We start from the raw sequence: 10,285 nt of genomic DNA, 5'->3' as shown, positions 1-10,285 counted from the left end.
GCTATGGGAGGCAAGGTCCAGAATCCTTTAGTGATATATCCCAGACCTTGACTCTAAAGTCCAGACCCTGGCTCCAGGTCTATTTCCTAAGAGCTTATTCAGATGGGAAGGACCAGGGCCATAAATGAGGTTTCTGCCACACACACCCGCCCCGTCACTCTGGACAAAGCCCTCAACTTGTGTTGGCCCAACCTGCTCACCTGCCAAAGGGTGCAAAAGCATTTGTGTTCCCTGCCTCTAAGACCATGTCAAGGCTCAAATGAAGTAATTGCCAGGAAAGTGCTATGGCAGGAGAAAAGGGCTGACAAATTTGAGGTTTGGGGATGGTTGTACTTCCCTATGGCTTTAAAATCTGCACACAGCATTCAATTTGACATAAGCTTTTCATTCTGGCAGCTATAAATCATAAAGCATTGTTGTCTTCATAAGCATAGGAGAAGCTGATCATGGATGAAAAAATCTAAGGAGTTACATTCAAAAAAGAAATCCTGGAATTTGAGCCCCCGCTAAGAGAGTCTTACCTTGGTTATTTCTCTGCCTCGGTTTTCCTGCCCGTGAACATGTTTGCCGGCCGTCTCCCCAAGGCACCTGGACTTTCTGCTTGGCATTAGGGAACTTAAGAATGAGTTAAAGAACAGTTTGGGGTCTCCACTCCTCATCCCAGCAACAGTTGAAGATCTTATAAAGTAATTTTAGTTGACTTCAGATAAATGGCTGGATTGGAGAGATCTGTACCCCCCGTGTGGCTGAAATGGAGTCCTCCATGGTTATCTAGCCTTCCGTTTCTCACCTGGGCAGGGAATTAAAGGAGTAAAGTCTTCCTGGAGAAGACCTTGGGAGTAGGGTTGCCAAGGTTGATAAATCTGGCAAATAAAAATATAAGATGCCCAGTTTCATCTGAATTTCAGATGAGCAACAAATCAGGTTTTATTATAAGCCTATCCCATGAGCTACTTGGGACATACTTATACTAAAAAAAGTATTCACAGTTTATCTGAAGTGTGGATATAGCTATGTGCCCTTTGTTTTACCTGGCGTGCCAACCTTGAGGGCCTGTTCTGATCTTCAAGTCCTCAGTCCCAAGAATGGAGGGGCAAGGACACCGTACTTTTCCTAACCCACTTTACCCTACAAATAAGAAACACTTTGCCATCAGTCTCCACTCCAATTCCTTTTCCTTCCTTCCTGGCCCTGGCCTGTTGGTTGAGGGCACTAGGCGGATGTGACCTTAGGTAACCCATCTGCCTGGACTGCTGCTGAGATGCTGCCCCCACAGCCCCGGTCCTTGGGATCAGCAGGGCACTTACCGAAGCGCAGATGCCAGAAAAATGCTCAGGTCCTAAGACAAACCAGGGCAGGAATGTTTTATAGAGGTTGGGAGCATTTGATTCTTAGATAAAGGGCCTAGGAGACCCGGAACACTTCCCTGAATGCAGAGCAAAACTCCCGTCAGCCTATTTATTTTGGTATTACTAAACACCACCTTTATTACTAATAATATCTTGCACTCATGTTGTGCTTTTCATCCAGAGATCTCTAGGTGTGGTATTAGTATTAAGCAACACAGCCCTATGGCCCCTGGATTATGTAATTATACAGAGAACTCCCTCAGGTAGAAGGGTTAGCCCTTCATAGAACAGACCTAGATGGAAGCCAGGAATAGTTAGGTCCAAACCTGAGGTGGGAGAGGGGTGACAAACCTTCCAGCACATGTTCCCCACCCGCCCGATGACACCTAGCTTCTCAACTACAAGATCGGCACTGTCTTCTTCTTTTGTATCTCCAACATTTAGCACAATGACTGGAATAGAGCAGGGGCTCAGTAAATGTTTGCTAAGTGAATGAATGAGTGATGAGCAAACAAATTAACCTGGAAATAAGCTCAGCCTTTCTTCCCTTGCAGATCAGGTGTATAGCAGTGGCTGTTAGTCCTATGTTGCTATTCCCTCCAATCATTTTGCTGTTTCTGGGCACATGGGCTCTCCTGGCGCTTCCGCTCCCAAGCTCACCTGCATTTCTGTGTCAGAGAACAAGCCACAGGCTGCGGGAGAAGCTTTGGCTGTGCCCCATATGACCTGCTCCTGCGGCCCTTAACCAATGACTGAGGGGTAGAGGCTACCAACTCTCCAAGTCCCCCATCCCTGATGGGGACACTTAGGTGTGACCTATGCCGTGCCAACATTACCCTCCTAGGGACTTGGCTTGACATCATAGCCTTGTTTGTTCCTCTTCCCTCCCCAGGCCCATTTCCCCACCCTACAGAACATGGAGAACACCAGGAACACTTCCTAATGAGTCACTTTCACTGGAATAATGTCAGGATCTGCTTCTGGGGGACCTAGCTTAAAACCAGAACATTTTCATTTCTTGACCATAGCTCATTTTCCCCATGATGCTGACTCTTTTTCCTGCACCAGGAAGGATCTTCTAATAGAATACAACAACAGTGACCGTGACAAACACTCTTCCTATTGGAAGAGAAGCAATGGAAGATAAGGAGCTGTCAAAAGTTTACATATGCTGGGGCCAGAATATAGAATTTCGGCTTGGAATTCTCTTGAGCAAAGACAAGGAAACAAAGTAAGCTTCTAATTCTTGCACCCATAAGGATGTGGCCCTACTTATAGGCTCCCCACCTGGGGGTTCTCTTCAGACAAACCTCTGCAGGAGCCAGAGGGAAGTCCAGTGGTTCCTAGGTGACCAACACAGGGCCTTATGATTGGAGGCCAGGCAGGACCCAGATCGCCTCCCCCATTTAGATCAAGGGGGCCTTGTAGCAAAGCGGTGGTGGGTGCTGGGCTGAGGCAATGTGATGGGTTAGTGGCCATGTTTCCTTAAAAAGACATTTAAAGAGTCATTTCTCCATTCCCTGGGGATTTCTTGTCCCAAGACTTCCCATCTTTGGAGATCAAGTTCAGATGTGGAGGGGCATCCAAGGGTTTCAGGCAGAAAAAAATGGAATGGCATTTAATAACTTTCCTGACCGTACCGTAAACACAATGGCAGACGTAGGTATTCCTGAGCTCCCTGGGATTTTTAGTTTGTTATACATCACGGGGCTCTGGTGATGCTGCCTTAACCTACTTTGGAGCAAAACATTTATTATTAACATTGGTTTAACACTTCACTTTCTAGGGTATTTGTGGATGACACAGTCATACATCTGCCTTTTTATAGTGCTTCACAGCAGAGTACAAGACCTTCTGGCTGACACCTCATAGATCATCAAAATTAAGACCTCTAGGCAAACAGAGGAAAGTAGGGCGGGGGTGGGGTGGGGACAGCAACTGGGGATGACTCAAATGGTTTCCCAGTTAACTTTCCTTTCCAGAGAGAATGTTTCCATTAAGGAGCAAATTATTCTTAACATTAAGACATCCTTGTTTCCGTGGCAACCTATAATAACTTGAAAGGAATGGTCCATGGTGGCCTTGCAGCCAAGTGATGCTTCCTACCTGACTGGTAGCTGGTAGAGATTAACCCAGACATGGGGTCAGCCAGCCAGGGATCAACCTCCACCTGCCTGGCATTCAACGCCCTGGCTCTCATGTGCTAAAGCCAGAAGAAATCTGGAAATCAGAAAACCAGGATGAGAGCAGGCTCTCCATCTTTTATAAACAGAAACTGTATCTTCATAGTGTGAGGCTTTTTGCTGGAGACTTTGAAAATGATGGCAGAAAACTATCAACAAAAGAAAAAAAACAACTCTTTTTTTTTTTTTTTTTTTTTTTTTACCGACTCCCCTTCATGGTTCAAGCACTGGCTAACATTTTGGGATCTCTTTGGCCTGTCTATAAAAAGATAAGCAAGAGGCCGTAATTGGTTTCATATGCTCTTACACCCATGAGCCTTTCTCACTCAAATTGGCCAAATGTGGCAAGCGGGGAGTGAGGTATTTTCTGGGGCCCTTTAGTAGAGATCGTGTTGGCCCAACTTTATGTGGGTCATAAACTCTGCTTTGTACAAAGGACCCTGATGTTTATTTTGAGAGGAACAACAATCATTGCCCCTAAGTCCTGAGACCAGTGGTATCTTTGAGGAGGGGAAAAAAGAACCACGAAAAAGAAAATTTATGGACAAGTGGGTAAGACCCCCAAATAGCCATTTGGGGGAATTCTTGCTTGAGACAACGTAAAACCTTGCATCTCTCCCACTGATAAAGTGACTGCTCTTTGCTCTGGGCTGTCAGGAATCAACTGTGTGTAGTATGAAATGTTAACACCAAGCCATCTGCTGGGAGCCTTTTCTTGTCTTCTTTTGTCAATGGTATGACATTAGCCACACCATATGACATTTGCACCACGCATCAAATACATGCCTGTTGCTTTCCAAACATCCTGTCCAGAGAGAAATATAACATATTACAACCCAAATAAGGAAGCAGGAGGGGGAAGGGCACTGTGCCCCATGCTGGTGCTGGTCAAGAAGAGCTCCCTAAAGGCACTGTGCAAGGGAAGATGGGAAAAGCAGAGAAAGCCTTCCACATTCTGGAAAAAAGAAAAATAACAGAAGGGAGAAGCGTGGCTGCTCTTACCAGAATGATGAAAGCAATTGCATTAAGCCACAGCTTCCCTTCCCTGATGTTCTTTCTTCAAGTCCGGATATCCAATCTGTACTGGTCAGTACCCAGTTATGTTACATTTGTTGTTTTCAATTCCTGAATGATGGGACAGTGTCTGCAGGAACGTTTCAGGGAAAAACACAACTGTGCATTAATGCACATGACACAGAAGTCTTCTCGGTAGGGGGCTAGGGGTCTCATGGTCAGAGAGGGAAGACACAGCTGCATTTGACATCACACTTGTTTGGACGGCTAATCGGAGAGCACACACTACTCCAGAGGAAAGGTAACTAGTTCGGTTGGTCACAAAAATGGCTGAATGGGCATTGGGGAGGGTATGTACTATGGTGAGCGCTATGAATTGTGTAAGACTGATGAATCACGGACCTGTACCCCGGAAACAAATAATACATTGTATGTTAATAAAAAAAATTGTTTTTAAATGGCTGAATGGGACTAGACTGGCGACTGACAAACCAGTAAGGGTCAATGTAAGACCACTAGGCAATACATCGATCTCTTCATCTTCCAGGACCTTGTACAAAGTGCTTATCTGACTTCCTCTGTGCCCCCTCCCTCCCCAAGCCCTCCATTCCCTTCCTTTCCTCTATTCCCTGCCCTCCCTGCTCTCCTTGCCCTCTCCTACCTACACAAGCACCAACAGGGCATTACCATGTCCCTCCATCCTGGCTGGCTGTCCTCCTTCCTCCCTGCTGACACACTCGGGCCAGTGTTCTGGATGCAAAGGGGAGACCAGGTGAACCTGCTCAGCAATGCCTTTCCTGCTTTCCTGGCGGCCAGTGGGGAATGCCTTTGAGTCACACTGAGAAAAAGAAGATGTGGGGGTGGTAAAGGGACACAGTTGCTAAGAATGTAGCCTGGAGGTAGAGCTGGGTCATGTGTGTGCGCCTGGCGCATGCACACTGTTTACTAAGGGACAAGAAAGACCGAGCCAGGCCTTAACCGGCTGGGTTCCCGTGTAAAACTCCCAGGCTCCTGAGTCTAACAGCAGCTGGGAGGAAGGGGCTTCCTTGGACCCCCTGCTGCCCTCCTCTGACTTATTTGGACCCATAGACCCCGAGGCCTCCCAGTGTGAACTTCATCCCCACCCCCTCACCATCTTTAAATTGTTGCTAAGCCCCTTAACCTAGGTTTGAGCAAAGACTGCATTTTTAAAGTAAAGTTAAGGATTCCCACGTGAAGGGAAAGATTCCTCAATGCCGCTGTATGGACCTGAATACAGACACAAGAGGAAAAACTGTGTGGCTTCGCTCCCCCAAGTCTCTCCTTGATTTGTCCTGAGAAGCAGTTTAGCCTAGTGGTCCGGGGCACGGACTGGAGGACCACACTTCTTGGGTCTGCATCTCACCTCCACCAGTGGCCAGTACTGTGCATATAATGCACATATGCATGTCTGTCATTCCCTGTTGCCCCATCTCAAATAGCATTTTCGATGCCCCATGAGCACCAAATTCCTGCAGACCCACAATGAGTACAAGGGAAGCGTGTTACCAATATGACTGACTAAGCAGGGGAGAGGAGGGGGGAGTCATGCTTGCTGTTCAACCACAACTGGTTTTGACTGCAGAAAGAAGACAATGGGGTTCCAAGAAAGGCCTAGGAAACCTATCGTATTCTTAGGTTGCCTCCCTGTATTAACCAACCACCAACACTGAAAATGAGGACACAGGAGGAATGGTAAAGACAGGGCGACCCCAGTATCTTTTCCTTTCAATCCTTCCCTACTTGTCAGTAAGAGAAAGGTACAAAGAGTGGATAGAATGCGTGTGTTTCAAGAAGTGAAATAAGAACAAGGACCTGGGAGGCTCAGTCAGTTAAGCATCGGACTCTGGGTTTCGGCTCAGGTCCTAATCTCAGGGTCGTGAGACTGAGCCCCGCATCAGGCTGCAGGCTCAGTGCAGAGTCTGCCCGAGATTCTCTCTCGCTCGCTCTCCTTCTGCCCCTCCCCCTGCTCACATTCTCTCTCTCTAAAATAAATAAATCTTTAAAAAAAAAAAGAAGTGAAATAAGAAAACTATCATGCAGCATTTCCATTGCTCTGATAGAAATGAATTACATGTGCTTTATGAATTAGGAGATATGAATTGTGTCATTTTGGTGATTGCACATCTGAGTTAAAACTCTTACAGGTTCATTTAAAACTGTCATTGTATAATAGAAAGATGAATGGTAGAATTCATGATAATAATTAATATCTTATTCATTTATTTATTTATGTTTGCTTAGGACAGCATTATATGGCAAATAAAAAAACACCATGACAAGTCAGAGAGAGACACAGAAGAAAGGTAAAAGGCTTCTATTTTAGTACCTTTAGTGGTACTTCCTTCTGCTTTTTTGAACAAGGGGTCCCATATTTTCATTTTGCGCTCGGCTTTGGAGATGACGTAGCAGGCTGCGCCCACAGGCTAACTCCTTGCTTCAGCTTCTTGTGAGCCTCCTGTTCAGTGTCATTTCTCTGACAGCTGGGAGAGTTTAAAGAGAGGGGGTGCGGAGGCAGAAAGAGGGCTACTGGGGTGGGGGGCGGCCTGAGTGGCTCAATCAGTTAAGCGTCTGTCTTCGGCTCTGGTCATGATCTCAGAGTCCTGGGATCGAGTCCCGCATCAGGCTCTCTGTTCGGCCGGAAGCCTTGCTTCTCCCTCTCCTCTCCCGCTGCCTGCCGCTCCCCCTGCTTGTGCTCACTCTCTGTCAAATAAATAAATAAATAAAATCTTAAAAAAAAAAAAAAAAAAGAGGGCTACTGAGGTATTGTCAACCAGGGTCTGACATCCCAGGGGTCCTTAATTCCCCGGGGAGAGTCCTTGGAGGCCCTGTGCGCAGCACGGGCCACTGGCTAAGAGAATGCCCTGTCCAGGGTTTGCCAGATGTCAGGTCTGAAAGGTGATTCCAACCCGAGGAAGGAAAGAGGATACTGAAGCCCCACGTGGTGCGGCTGGGCATTGCCAGCCCGGACCCAAGCCTGAGGACCAGCCTGGTGTCTTGGTTTGAATGGCAGGAGTACAGCGGAGTTGTCACTTCTCTTCCTGGGATCAAAATCAGACAAATCTCTTCTCTGGCTTACCAGGGAGTAAGTGGATCACGCCAGTGAATGTCAGTGCAAATTACAGCTCCAGCCTCCTGTCGTCAGCTTTGTGCTGCTTCTTGTCACTTTAATGCAAAGAGACAGCATGGGGCTGATAACAAGCCAGAAGGGTGGGGGATTGGAGGTGGTGGCTGCATCAGGGACAAGGAAAATGCATGTTGGAGAGACTGATTCAAGACCGTAAAAACCATAGCAATGATTTCCTTAATTGCCTGTTGGGAAGGGGGCATTTAAGGGTGTCGGGACAATGCTTCTTAGATATCCACGAAACTGAGCAGCTACCTCATCCGTTCATTCACCCACCCGTTCACCTACCCATCCATCTGTCCATCGGTCCATCCACCCATCTGCCCCACCCATCCATCTACCAACCGTCCATGCATCCACCCACCCGTCCATCTACCAACCATCCATCCTCATCTGCTAACGAGCGCTGGCCTAGGCCTCTCGCACACTGGAATTTGGAGAGACTCATGGTGCCTCCTTGGGCTGCTCGCAGCCACTCTCCAGAAGAAATCTCGCAAACTCTTGGGAGGAAACACCTTTTCTCCTAGCAAAAAAATGTGGGCTTCAAGGCCTTTTAATTTTGTCTAATTTTGTCTTTAATTTTGGGCCATCCCAAAAGTTCCAGCTCTACTCAATTAAGTTACCTTTTCTAAGCTGGTGGGTGAATGTTACTGCTTCAGAGACCCTCCGCTGAGAGCGAAGACCTCCTTCCAGCCAGCAGAAGAGGAAGTCTTGTATTTTGCAGGCCAGGATTTGAGTGTGTCTATCTGTCTTATAAGCCTTCGAGGGTCCACTCACAATAATATACAGTCTTGTTGTATCTCCACCCACTTGAGGAACTAATGCAGTCAAAAGAAGAATCCAGGCCTTCCTAGGGCTGTGCTGGTGAGTTAGTATCTGAGGAATTCGAAAAGGTACCAAGAAGGTAACGATACAAGACGCACATCTTTCTATCTTCTTAGTTGCTCAGTGACTTTGTTCATTTCTTGGCTGGTGCCCCACTCGCTCGTGGATGCTCTCCACTTTGGGACTTGGATGAAATTCCTCACTGTGGGGCATGGGTTATAGCTTCTTGGGAAGTTATGAAGGGCTGATCATCGAGGGAGCTAGTTCCCTTTGGGGCAAATAGTGACCTAGGAGATAGAAGATGGGAGCAGGGCAGATAAATTCCTCCACCTTCCTTTCTCCCATGATCACTAGATCATGACTCCTTCCTGCTTTTCTGGAGAAGCCCCATGCCAAGAGAGCCTGGTGTCCCCTCCCTACTCACGGAGGAACAGGCGATTTCACATTACATCGCATGCCTTCTTGTCTCCCTTTCTTTCTTCCCTCACCTCCATTGGCCTGGCCTTGCTCCTTCTAACTAAATTATTAGAACCTTAATCCTTTGTCAGGTTCTGCTTTCTGGAAGGCCTGGACCAAGGCAGTGAATATTTATCCAATGCCTGCTATGTGCCCACAGATGCTTGCAATATATTCGAAAGTGACTATGGAACACGAACACTCATTCAAGAGAGCAGGTCAGGAGTCCCCCAATCACCTAGAAAATCCAAAGCAGAGTGGGGGTAAAGCTGGAGTGAAAAACAGATCATGAGAAAAAGGAAAAGGGGAGTGCAGTGGGGATGGGGCAGTAGTTAGTCTCCATGAGGACCTCTCCTTGGGCTACCTGAGTATTCTCAGGACATGGTGGCTGGCATCCCCTAGAGCTAGCAATCCAAGAGACCTGAGCAGAAGCCGCCATGCCCTTTATGACTTTGCTTCAGGAGCCACACACGGCCTTCTCTATCCTAGAGCATCTACAGGGCATGGATACTGGGAGGTGCGGATCCTGGGAGAAGGAGAAGCGTTTTTGGAGACTGGACCATGACAGCATCCTGGAACTGCAGAGCTGGGGCAGTTTTCAGAGATCTCTGTTTCAGGAACCTCACGTAGTAGCTGAGAACCCAGAGGTCAGCACCATTAAGCAACTTGCTCCAGGGCTCAGTGAGTCTTCTGTTCGCACTTGATTCAGGACTCAGCCTGCAGGGAGGATTGTAGCCCAGGGTTAGCTGGCATCCCTGCGCTGACAAAGGAAGTCAGAGGCAATGCTTTAAACTAGAACTGCCAGATGAATCCAATGCCAAGCTGATTACAAGAGTTCGCTCATTCATTCCAGATCTATTTATTGAGTGCTTTCCTCAGCCTGGCGGTGTTCTGGGCACTGGCACGCCTGTGAGCAAACATGGGCTCCTGCTCTCGTGGACCTTCCAATGCAGGGGGAAAGGCAGACATGCATCGGATAGTCCCACGAACAACGGAAGTATGACAGGGATGGCAAGTGCTTTGAAGGGGAGGCTGAAGCACTGTGAGAGCACGGAATATGGAGTTTGTTCCAGCCAGGGATGCTTCTCCAAGGGAGTGGTGAATTGATTATCCCTTGACAGCCTGCAAGTGAATCCCACTGTCGAGATAATGAATGTTGTTCATGATGTGTTTCTCAAATGTTGTATTTCCCACCTCCAGGAGTTTCATCTGGGGGTTCTTTTATAGCTTCCATTTCTCTCATAGTCGACTTCGTGTTTTGCTTTAACATCCTTGAATCCACTGATAAGATTCATAATGGTTATTTTAATATC

Source organism: Mirounga angustirostris, unplaced genomic scaffold, assembly GCF_029215605.1.
Source record: "Mirounga angustirostris isolate CCGP_5_RB_7025 unplaced genomic scaffold, mMirAng1.0.hap1 SCAF_1, whole genome shotgun sequence".
Lineage (NCBI taxonomy): Eukaryota > Metazoa > Chordata > Mammalia > Carnivora > Phocidae > Mirounga > Mirounga angustirostris.
The sequence above is the reverse complement of the archived record's forward strand: the minus strand, read 5'-3'. Positions refer to the sequence as shown.